Source organism: Meles meles, chromosome 10, assembly GCF_922984935.1.
Source record: "Meles meles chromosome 10, mMelMel3.1 paternal haplotype, whole genome shotgun sequence".
NCBI lineage: Eukaryota > Metazoa > Chordata > Mammalia > Carnivora > Mustelidae > Meles > Meles meles.
In genome coordinates, this window is record NC_060075.1 from 101,347,896 (window position 1) to 101,360,842 (window position 12,947).

Here is a 12,947-nt window from a genome sequence, read left to right on the forward strand (position 1 = left end):
AAACATAAATGCAAAAGGAAAAAATACTAATAATAGAAAGAGAACACCCAAGAATTTTGGAGAGATATTAAAAAGTAGATATACATGATAGAAATACCAGAAGAAGAAAGTGAGAACAAAGCAGAAAAAATATTTAAAGTGAAACTGGTTGAGAGCTTTCCAAAATCAAAACACCAATCCATAGACCTATGAAGCTCAGAATGCAACAATGAGGATAAAATACAAAAATAACTGTACCTAGATGTGTTTTAGAACTCTAGATAGCAAAAGACAAAGAGAAAATCTTAAGAGAAGACAGAAGCGAGAAAATAAACACCTTAACTATATAGCAGAAAAATATAAGAATTATACTGAACTTCTCATCAGAAATCATGGGAACAAGAAGTTACTGGAGTATTTACAGTGTTGGAACAAAATAACAAAACCCCCAACCTAGAATTCTATATCTACCAGAATCAGAATTTTATATTCACCAGAATGTTCCTTCAAAAGGAAGGAGGAACCTTAGATCAGCTCCATCACATAAAGAGCTTAGACGCCCCCACTCAAGTCCTTACGTAAGAGCTGAATAAACAGAAACAAACAAACAAACAACAATGACTTTTTTGAGATCCATCAGGAAATTAGGTCACCAAATCAACTGCCAGCCCAAATCTGGAGAGTCAGGCAAACACAGAGAATTGCTGTGAAGATCAACTCTCTGTATCAAAGTAAAACAAAATGCCACCAAAGCCAAAAAGAGTAGGAACATGATAGGGCACTGATACAGGTGTGGATTAAATAAAGAGTTAAAACTCCCAAGACCTGAGTTGTGGGAGCCTCCTACACTTTCAATAATTTTGCCTAGAGGATTCTCACCAGGTTTTCACAATAAAGATTAGGTTAAAAATTCCCTCATATCTTGGGGAGTAGGAGAGGAAAATGCCATTTTGAAATACTCTGGAGCATTCTCAATAACAAAGATCTACTCTGTAGGGGAAACTATTTTACCAGTGTATCTTATCTGACCTGGGAAAAGGCAATTAGCTCCAATATCCTCTACTACTATATCTTGTTTAAGGGGAGGAAGGAAGGGACGGAAGAAGGAAGGAAGGCAGACAGGCAGGCAGGCAGGCAGGAAGGAAGGGAGGGAGAGAGGGAAGAAGGAAAGAAGGACAGAAGGAAGGACAGACAGACAGACCAAAGGAAGGAAGGGAGGGAGGGAGGGAAAGAGGAAGGGAGGGATGAAAGAGAAAGAAAGAAAAAAGGAAAGAAGGAAAGACCACTAACCTCAAATTCTCTCCCCACCCCATGTGTTGCTAGTACATCTGCCTTGCAAGAAATGTAAAGACAAATTCTTCAAAGATGAAAGGAAAACTATATAGGTATTTTTAAAAATTTCTTGTTATAAAAGTACCTAATAAAGACTTATAAAAGTTATAACAGTAACAATGTATTAGATGCTTATGTCATACGGTTGAGGGAAATCAGTTCCAGCAATATTATAAGGGACAGGGAAGGGAGGAATTTCAAAACTATATTAGTACAGACCTGTACTCCCCATGAAGGGCTTTAGTGTTATTTGAAAGTCGATTAGGTAGTTGCAAATGTATATTGCACACCTTAGAAATGTAACTGGTATGCTAAAAGAGGAGAGAAAACGGATTTATATGAAGTTCTCAATTAAAGGCAAAGTCAACATTACAGGAGAAACAAACCAACCAGAGGTACAGCAGTAGAAAACAGGTATTGTACCAATAATCCCTTAAGTATGAATGGTCTAAATACACCAATTAAAATACACAAAACTGTGAAGGAGACTAGAAAACACGGCCTAACTGTATGTCGTCTATGAGAAATCTATTTTAAATGTAAAGGTACAGATATTAAAAGTAAGGTGACATGGAAAGATATACCATGCAAACACTATTTTTTAAAAAGCTGCACTAGTCATATTAATTTCAGACAAAGCAAATTTGAGAGCAATAAAAATGATCAGAAGAAAAGAGTGGCACTAAATAAAAATAAATATATTAAATCTCCAGAAGACGTCAATCCTAATAGTATAGAGGCCTAACAGCAGAGCATCAAAATACATGAGGCAAAAACTCAGGACATAATTGAAATGAACAGTACCATTAATCAGCTGGATATAACGGACATTTATGGACTACATCCAACAATAGAAAACACATTCTTCTCAAGGTCACATGAACACTCACTAAGACAGACCACATTCTTACCGATAAAACACACTTCAATAAATTCACAAGAACTAATTAAAAATTATTCTATATTATACAAAATATGCTCTCAGACCACAGTGAAATTAAGCTAGAAATCATTAACAGCAAGGTAGACCCACACAGATACAGTCAATTGGTCTTTGAAAATTGAGTAAAGGTATGGAACAGAATAGAAATCCCAGAATTAAACCCACAATTATAAGGTCAATTAATCTTCAACAAAGGAGGCAAGAATATGAAATAGAAATAAGTCTCTTTAACAAATGTTGTTGGGAAAACTGGACAGCCACATGCCAAAGAATGAAACCGAGCCACTTTCTTATACCATATACAAAAATGAACTCAAAATGAATTAAGGATTAAATGTCAAACCTGAAACCATAAATATCCTGGAAGAGGGAATAAGCAGTAATATTGTGTTGGCCATAGAAACTTTTTTCAAGATAGGTCCCCAGCGAGTAGGGAAACTAAAACAAAAATAAACTATTGGGACTTCACCAAAATAAAAAACTTCAGCACAGCAAAGGGAACAATCAACAAAACTAAAAGGGAACTGACATAATGGGAAAAGATATCTGCAAGTGACATATCCGATAAAGGGTTAGCATCCAAATTACATAAAGAACTTATACAACTCATTACCCAAAAACCAAATAATCCAATTAAAAATGGGCAGAAGACATGAATAGACATTTCTGCAAAGACATCCAGAAAGCCGACAGACACGTAAAAGATGCTCAATATTGCTCGTCATCAGAGAAATGCAAATCAAAACTTCAACTGGATACCACTTCACACCTGACAGAATGACTAAAATCGAAGCACAAGAAACAACAGGCGAGGATACAGAGAAAAAGGAGCACTTGTGCACGTTGTTGGGAAAGCAAGCCGGTGCAGCCACTGTGGAAAACTGTAGTTCCCATTGGGGAGGGGAGGCGAACCATAAGAGACTATGGACTCTGAAAAACAACCTGAGGGTTTTGAAGGATCAGGGGTGGGAGGTTGGGGCAACCTGAGGGTTTTGAAGGGTCAGGGGTGGGAGGTTGGGGGAACAGGTGGTGGGTAATGGGGAGGGCACGTTTTGCATGGAGCACTGGGTGTTGTGCAAAAAGAATGAATACTGTTACACTGAAAAAATAAATAAAATGAAAAAAAAATAAATAAATCTTTTTTAAAAAGGGAAAAAAAAAAAAAAGTTAAAATAGAACTACCCTATGACTTAGCAATCGTACCATTGGGTATTTACCCAAAGAATACATACAAGACAAAATAAAACCAAACCAAACCAAACCAAAACAAACAAACAAAAACCTAATTCAAAAGGATATATGCACCCCTATGTTTATCACAACAAATACAATAGTCAAATTGTGAAAGCAGCCTAATGTCCATCAAGTGATGAATGCATAAAGAAGTGGTGAGATTTACATATGTATTATTATTGTATATATTACATATAAATAAATAAATAATTTATATGTAAATGTAAATAAATTACATATATATGTAATATATATTATGTATATATATCTATATATTATGTACATGATGGAATATTCAGCCATAAGAAAGAATAAAATCTTGCCATTTGCAACAACATGGATAGATCCAGAAAGTATAATGCTAAGCACAGTAAGTCAGTCAGAGAAAGTCACATGCCATAGGATTTCACTCATCTGTGGGATTTAGAAACAAAACAAAGGAACAAAGGGAAAAGAAAAAAGAGAGAGAGACAAATCAAGAAGCAGGACTCTTTTTTTTTTTTAATTTTATTTTTTTATTTATTAGAAATCACAACTAGGAAGAGAGGCAGGTAGAGAGAGAGGAAGAAGCAGGCTCCCTGCTGAGCAGAGAGCCAGATGTGGGGCTAGATCCCAGGATCCTGGGATCATGATCTGAGCCGAAGGCAGAGGCTTTAACCCACTGAGCCACCCAGGCGCCCCAAGAAGTAGGACTCTTAACTCCAGAGATCAGATTGATGGTCAGCAGAGGAGAAGTGGATGTGGGATGGGTAAAATACGTGATGGGAATTAGGGAGTGCATTTTGTGATGAGCACTGGGTGATGTATGGAATTCTTGAATCACTGTACTATACACCTGAAACTAATATAACACTGTATGTTAACTAACTGGAATTAAAATAAAACCTTAACATTTTTAAATTAAAAAATATATAAAATCTAAAAAAATAAATCCTGATCGTACCAATCTGAGGATTGTGTGGGGAATAGGAATTCTCATTCTTTTCTACTGGAAATACAAAATGGTACAGTGACCTTGGAAGATACTTTGACAGTTGGCAACAAAGCAAAATATAATCTTACTACATAATCTAGCAAACAGACTTCCAGATATTAACCCAACTGATTTCAAAAACATATTTCTTTTTTTTTTTTTTTTTTTTTTTTTTTTTTTTATTTATTTTTTTTTTTTTCAAAAACATATTTCTACACAAAAACCTGTAGATGAATATTTAAAGTAGCTTTATTCATTATTGTGAAAACCTGAAAGCAATCAAGACACCCTTCAAGAAATGAATGGATAAACAACTATATTATGTAATAAAATATTATTCAGCAATAAAAAGAAATGAGCTATCAGATCATGAAAATTAATCATTCAACCTTAAATGTATGTTACTAAAGTTGAAGAAACCAATCTGAAAAAGCCACATATACTATGATACCAATTATATGGCTTTTTGAAAAAGGCACAATTATAGACACAATACAAAAATCAGTAGTTGTCAGAGATTGAGACGAGAGTAAATGAGGACTGAATGAGCAAATCATGGGAATTTTTTATGGTGGTAGAAGTCTTCTCTGTGATACCATAACGGTGGACACATGGCACTGTGTGCTTGTCAAAACTCGGTACAAAGTTCTTATCTAGATGCATGCAATTAAAAAATAAATATTCTAGAAAAAAAAAAAAAAAAAAAAAAAAAAAAAAAAAAAAAAATAAATAAATATTCTAAATACACCTCCTAAATTCGGATTCTAAGATGACAAAGCAACATAACCTATTACAAAGCTGTGAGAAACCTCAATGAAGGAAATGTAAGAAAAAATTGTTGACCCAAGTAAATTTGGAAGAGAATAATTGCATGTAAAACTTAAGACAAAAGGAAAAAGTGTAAAAGTTGATTCTGGGAGCTCTGGGTTAACAATTTTAATGCTGCTCTTCACATATACTGGAATTAAAATTTTATTTCATTTTATTTATTTTATTTTTTGATATTTTTAAAGATTTCTAAAATTAATTTATTAACTAATCTCATTAATTAATCTCTGACAGAGAGAGATCACAAATAGGTGAAGAGGCAGGAAGAGAGAGGGGGACTCAGGCTCCCTGCTGAGCAGAAAGCCCAAGGCGGTGCTCAATCCCAGGACCCTGGGATCATGACCTGAGCTGAAGGCAGAGGCTTTAACCCACTGAGCCACCCAGGTGCCCCTAGAATTAAAATTTTAAATAAGTCTGCAGCTACTTATTGGAGCCAGATTCTCCCTGGCTTTGATTGTGAACTTACAGGAAATCAGGGAAGAGCGTATGATTGTTTTTGCGACAATGGATTAATTTGCAGGCATCAGTGTAAACTCATGGTTACATGTAAAATAGATCTCTCTACAGAGAAAAATATGGGTGGCTCAGTTGATTAAGCCTCTGCCTTTGGCTTAGGTCATGATCCCAGGATCCTGGGATGGAGCCCCGCATCAGGCTCTCTGCTCAGCCGGAAGCCTGTTTCCTCCTCTCTCTCTCTGCCTGCCTCTCTGCCTATTTGTGATCTCTGTCTGTCAAATAAATAAATAAAATCTTAAAAAAAAATGTATATATATATATATAGAGAGAGAGAGAGAGAAAGTGGTCTATATAGTCAATAATTAGTCCATCCCAGAGTGATCACTGTATCAGCAAGTTCATAAAACAGATTAACATGATCACAGTAAGTCCTTGATTTTTTACAACTTTCCAGTTAGATATAACATTGAAAATTTTTAAATAAAAAATAATTGATCTATGATATTAATTATTAGTTTAATTAGTTTCAGGTATATATCATAGTGATTCAATATTTTATGCATTATGAAATCCCTATGACAAGTCTAGTTACTGTATGACACCTTACAAACTTATCATGACATAATATTATTGACTATATTCCTTATGCTGTACATTATGTCCATGACTCATTTTTTAGTCTCTCTGTTCCTATTCTTGACATTTTTCTCTCTGTAGTCAGTCTTTAAAGCGTAAAACATCTCCCTGTTCCAATACCTTCAATAACTCTCCATTTCACTCCAATAATATACAAAGCATTCACTAGTCTCACAAAGACGTACAAGGTTTGGCCCCCAAATCTCTGAGTTGTTTTCCTACTTCTTGTCCTCTAGCTGAAGGCATTCCAACTACACTTGCCTTATTGACTTTACCTGTAAAAACCAAGCATTCTCCTGCTTTGGAGCCTTTGATTTTACTCTTTTCACCCCTACTTAAAGGTCCTCTGGATGTCTGTGCACCTGTCTTACCCACTTCACTCCGGCTTCTGCAAAACTATCACTAGGTTTACCCTTTATTTTTTACCTTTATTTTTCTTTTTCTAGAACAGTCACCCGGTTCGTCCATCATTGCATATTTAGTTTTATTACCTGTCTCTCTAATTAGATTAATCTCCTAGAGGATAAATGATTTTTGTTTGTTTATTGATACATTTTAAGTTTTTAAAAGTATTCTGCTCCATATGCAATATGAGATGAGGGCTTCATTCTACCCTTGTCAAAGCACTGAACATGCCTGCAGTGTGACAGTCCTGTACTAGGAACAGGTGTTCGAGTTCAAAATACAGAGCAGGGGCGTAGGGCAGGGAACCCCCAATGCTCTCAACTGGAAAATTGAGAGCTTTACATAACAGGAGCAGAGGACACATAATGGAAACAAAATTCTTGGCAAACAACCTTCCGTTGGTTCTGTCTGCTTATTATTTCCGGCAGAATGAAAGAAAGTTCTTTGGTGAAAGAACTTATCAGTGAAAGCCTCTTCGATTTGTAGACAATTTCTGGCACCATATGAATCATACACAAGAAACATGATCACTGGTTTTCAATGAGGAAATGCAGTCCCATAAATATCACAATCAAAGGTTTAAAACTAAGAGATAAAACAAGAATTATTTTAAAACCTATATATAATAACAAACACAAAGTTCAAATATCTATGGATGCGGGCGCCTGGGTGTCTCAGTGGGTTAAGCCTCTGCCTTCAGCTCAGGTCATGATCTCAGGGTCCTGGGATCAAGCCCCGTGTCGGACTCTCTGCTCAGCGGGGAGCCTGCTTCCCCCTCTCTCTCTGCCTACTTGTGATTTCTCTCTCTCTGTCGAATAAATAAATAAAAATCTTTAAAAAAAAATCTATGGATGATACATTTAGACAATTAAAATGGCCATTGTAGATAAACAAAAATAAATTAAAATTCAGAATCCATAGTAACAGTAACAGTAACATAGAAGAAGTGGGTAGCTGTGAATGAGACAACAGGTAAGTAGAGAAAAATCAGATTGATACGTAAAGAAGACAAAAGATTGTCCTGGACTGAAGGAATATTAGAAATATATGGAATGTGTTAAAAATATAATGTAGGTATTATTAGCTATGAAGAGAGAAGAGAGGGGCGCCTGAGTGAGTGAGTCAGTTAAGCCTCAGGCTCAAGTCATGATCTCAGGGTCCCAGAATCAAGCCCTGCCTCTGGCTCCCTGCTCAGCGGGGAGTCTCTATTCTCCCCCTGATTCTGCCCCTGCCTCCACTTGTGTACGCACAAGCGTGTGCACTCTCTCTCTCTTGCTTACCCTCTTTCTCAAATACAAATCTTTTAAAGAGGAGAGAGAGAAGAGAGAATTAGGAAGAGGAAGGTGTAAAGCTGTAATGGCTGGGAGGTTTACAAAATTGATGGATTATACAAACCAAGACAATAAAGAACTCTATAAAATCCAAACGAAATAATTGAAACCTACACATATGCACACACACGCGCACGCACACCCGCATGAGATACGTATAAATACCTCATGATCCAAAGCTTTTAGTCAACCATAAAAATATAAAATACAAAAAGCAACCAGAAGTAAGACATAAATTTAGTTTCAGAGAAATGGTAGGACTGACAGATAATATTTAAAATGAATGTGAGGCAGGAAAAAAAAAAGGAATGATCTTTTTCAAGTATCTCGATAAACAAAACGAGGCATAGATGGCCTTTCTAAAAATCTCTAAATACATATGGAAAACACATCACTGATTTCACCCTGACCATCCCAGACAATAGGACATAAGAAAACACATCCCAGCTAGTTCTAGGCAGCGAGTACAAACATATAACAAAATATGACATAGATAGTAAATGAAATTACAGATGCAGAATTTATAAAATTTTTCAGGCATAATTGCATGTGTAATTATATGTTGAAATATCCTCACCAAATGAGGAAAACGAGAAAACCAGTAAGGCTCTAAGGCAAAACTAGCAGGAATGCATTGTGTATTAGAGCAAATGTAAATCTAAAATGTTTGACCACAATATCACAAAAAAGGAAACATGAATTTAGAGAATACTTTTGTAACTGGTGGTGGAAATGCAAAATGGTACAGAAATTATAAAATGCAGCTTTGCAGTTTCTGCACGTTTAAACATGCCTTTACCAAATACCTCAACAATTCCTCATAGGTATTTCCTAAGTCAACTGAGCACCTGTGTTCATGCAAATCCATAAGCAGAGATGTAGATGGGTTTTATTAGGAATCACCAAAAATCGTTAACTGCCCAACTTCTCCTCCACTGGAGAATAGATGTACAACCTCAATTACAACCACACCACAGAATATTATGCAACAATAGGAAGGAACAGACTGCTGGTACACAAAACCAGACCGGGGAATCCAATTGTAAGTGAAGTCAGTCAGACTCAAAGGCGGCATTATGTATGATTTCATTTAGATAATATTCTTGCTAAGACAGACATTTTTTTTTTTTTAACTACAAAGGGACATGGAGGGTTTGGGGGTGTTGAACCTAGTCTATCTCTTGAATATGATGGTGGTTATATGACTGTGTATGTTTGTCAAAACTCGGAATTTTACACTAAATGAAGTACGTTTTACTACAGGTAAATTATATCTTAATAACAAAAATGAGGGAGAAAAAGCACCATTAAGAAACTAAAAAGGGGGGGCGCCTGGGTGGCTCAGTGGGTTAAAGCCTCTGCTGCCTTTCGCTCAGGTCATGATCCCAGGGTGCTGGGATCGAGCCCCGCATCGGGCTCTCTGCTTGGCAGGGAGCCTGCTTCCTCCTCTCTCTCTCTGCCTGCCTCTCTCCCTACTTGTGATCTCTATCTGTCAAATACATAAATAAAATCTTAAAAAAAAAAAAGAAAAGAAAAGAAAAAGGGGACAACATGGGTGGCTCAGTCAGTTAAGTCTCTGGCTCTTGATTTCAGCTCAGGTCATGATCTCAGGGTTATGAGATCAAGTTCTGGCACGGGCCTCACACTCAGCCCAGAGTCTGCTTATCTCTCTCTCTCCTCTGTGCCCCCCCACCTTGCTCACTCTCACCCCTTCTCTCTCTCCCTTTGTCTCTGTCTCTCTAAAATAAATAAATAAATAAATAAATAAATAAATAAATAAATAAGTAAAATACTAAGAAAAAAGTGAAAAGGTCAGCCATAGGGTAAAAGAAAATATTTTATAACCAATAAAAAGCTGATTTCTTGATTTAAAACCTAACTGAAACAATCCAATAGAAACATGAACAAAAGCCTTAAATAATCTCCTTCTATTAAACTTGTCCTTTTTTTTTTTAAATTTTATATATTTCTGATGCTTTACCATCTGGGACCTTGCTGACCCTGGAGGGACTTCCCCTCTCAGAGCTATGCAGTCACTAGAGATAGTAAACAATTTAGCTGTGAGCATGGCTTTCACATACAAACCAACAGATCTCGAGTTCACACCCCGGCCTCTTCCTCTGTTGGCTTCTCACGGTTGGGTCCACTTCCTCCCTGTCCTACTCATCCCAGGGTCAGGTGCCAGATAATCAAGGATAGCATTTATGACCCACAGCCCAGGGAAATTATTCAAGCCAGCTGACCCTAAACCTGCTCACCTGGTCATGCCATCCCTTTCCTACTAAAGTCACATATTTCCTGCTCACATCTCTTCCCATTTTTCTCTGCCTCCTGCGTGATCCTGAGGCTTCCCCCAAGTTGCCCTGCATGGGTGATATTCCCCCTTTCTTTTGAGATCTGTGAGTACCTAACTACATTTTCAGTTGACCATCATCTCATGATCTGGTGACCTCACCTTACCTGAATAATAATAAAATGGATATTTTAAGACATTTTTCATGACTTTAGCCTTATATTTATCCAGATTACTAGACTATGCATTGGAAGATCCTTAACATCATTAGTCATCAAGGAAATAAATAGTAGAACACACTAATGTGTCGTGGTGTAGACTAACCAGAATGATTCTATTCAAAAAGGCAGATAATCCAAAGGTTGGTCTGTAATATTCAAAAAACTACTATTGAGAGGGGAAGTTGAAACAACCTAGAATACTGTGAAATTACCTGCAATAGCAAATACATATGATATATAGATATAGATCTACAGGTGCATATATATATATATATATATATATATATATATATACACACACATATATATATATACATACATACATATAGGCTCCAGATGCAAAAATACCACTTGTAGCTGTATACACCACAGAAATGTGTACATGCTTACACGAAGAGGCAAATAAAAGTAGACGCTCATAGCAGCACCAAGTATAAACCAATGGAAATGGCCATATTTCCATCAACAACTGGCCAGTAAATATCTTGTGTCAGTGCACGTGAACAAAATCCTTCCAGGCTCCAGTGTGTGATAGCAGAATAGAAAAACGAGACACAAATAGTATACTATATGATCTCAATTATGATGACCCCAAAACAGCAAAAATGGTGTTAAAGATCAGGATAATGGTTATATTTGTCTAGAGTCATTGGTAAAATATGAATGGGGCAGATGAACATTGGGGAAGGGAAGGGAAGGAAAAATAAAATAAGACAAAAACAGAGAAGGAGGCAAACCATAAGAGACTCTAAACTATAGGAAACACTCTGAGAGTTGCTGGAGGGGAGGTGGGGGGAAGGGGTAGCTGGGAGATGGGCATGAAGGAGGGCACGTGATGTGATGAGCACTGGGCGCTGTGTGCAGCTGATGAATCACTAAACTCCACTATGAAGGTAGTAATACACTATATTTTAACTCACTTGAATTTAAACAAAAAATATGAATGGGAGATTGTGCAACATATTTGGAGCATAAAATACTTTCTTTCAAGTATATGTAGTTAATGCAGAAAAATACTTCGGGCTTTTTGAAATACATAAATGTAAGTATAAAAAATTGAAGCTATTAAAATACATGGTGCATAGAGGAGTTTTGACCTATTTTATGAAAATAAAACTAATGGGAATATCAAGAATGAATTATATTAGAAAAAAGAGAGAAACATTGAGTGATGTAATGTTAACTTCTAGACGTGGTGATTAAAGGAATATTTAAACCGTTAGAAAATAGGGATGGGAGGAAAATGAGGTTTGAGTGAGCAAAAGTCAGGATTTGGCTGGAGGTATGTTGCTACGTTGAGAATTAGCCCAGGAAAGGAAGACAATGTCCTGAGGCAGGGACGGTTTCTACGCAGAAGTTAAGTGAATTTGTAAGTAAGCAAAGAAAGCAGCAGAAATGTACATAAAGTCAACCTCATTAGTCATGAATTCTGTGTGTGTAAATTCACCTACTTGCTGAAATTTATTTGTAATCCCAAAATCAATACTTGGAATGCTTTCACAACCCTTTGTGAACACATACAGAGCAACAAAAACAAAGAGTGTTGGTGGGGTCACTGAGAGAACATGACCACTGACTGATCCTAGAGTGGACCCCAGCTCTGGTAGGCTCCTAACCCCCTCCCATGTCCTTGGAAATTGCTTCCCACTTGCCTTCTCTGCTCCCAGAAACTGCCCAAGAACAGAGCCCCGAGTTAGTGATATGGTGCTGGGACTATCCGGAGAGCATATGCCTGAACCCCAGTAAGGCATCTACAGAAACTAAGATTTGGGGACTGGTGGGGAGATGTCTTGCAGCCCCCCGGGGCTAATCCTCATTTGTAAATCTCCTTGCTTATTACACCTGCCATGGGAGCATCTGGAGAGGCTCCTCTCTGTCTCCTTTCTCTCTGCACTGTGCATGTGGGAGCCAATTTCAGATCTCACCTGGGAAGCTCCCGGGAGCATGAACCCACATTTAGCAAAGCATCTGGAAGACTAGAAGAAAACGGGCCTTAGAAAGCAGGCTCTCATGGGGAAATCCCAAAGCGGTGGGTGACTGCTGGATGGGGAGGGCTGGCCTGTGTGGCAGATGCTTGTGGACGTCGTGTGAGTCTGGGGGTTGTCCCCAGCTCGAGGCCATTGGAGGGACTGTTTAAGCCCACTGTGAGAAAGCGGGGACAGAGAAAAGAGGGTATTGTGGTGCCTGACAGTGAATCAGGTCGATCCCAAGCTCTCCAGTCCCTAATACAGAGAAACGCAAGGGCAAAACCACAGAAACCACAGCTGAGAGGCTGCTTCCTGAAGGCTGCTTCGGATCAGGAAAGGCTCGTGATCAG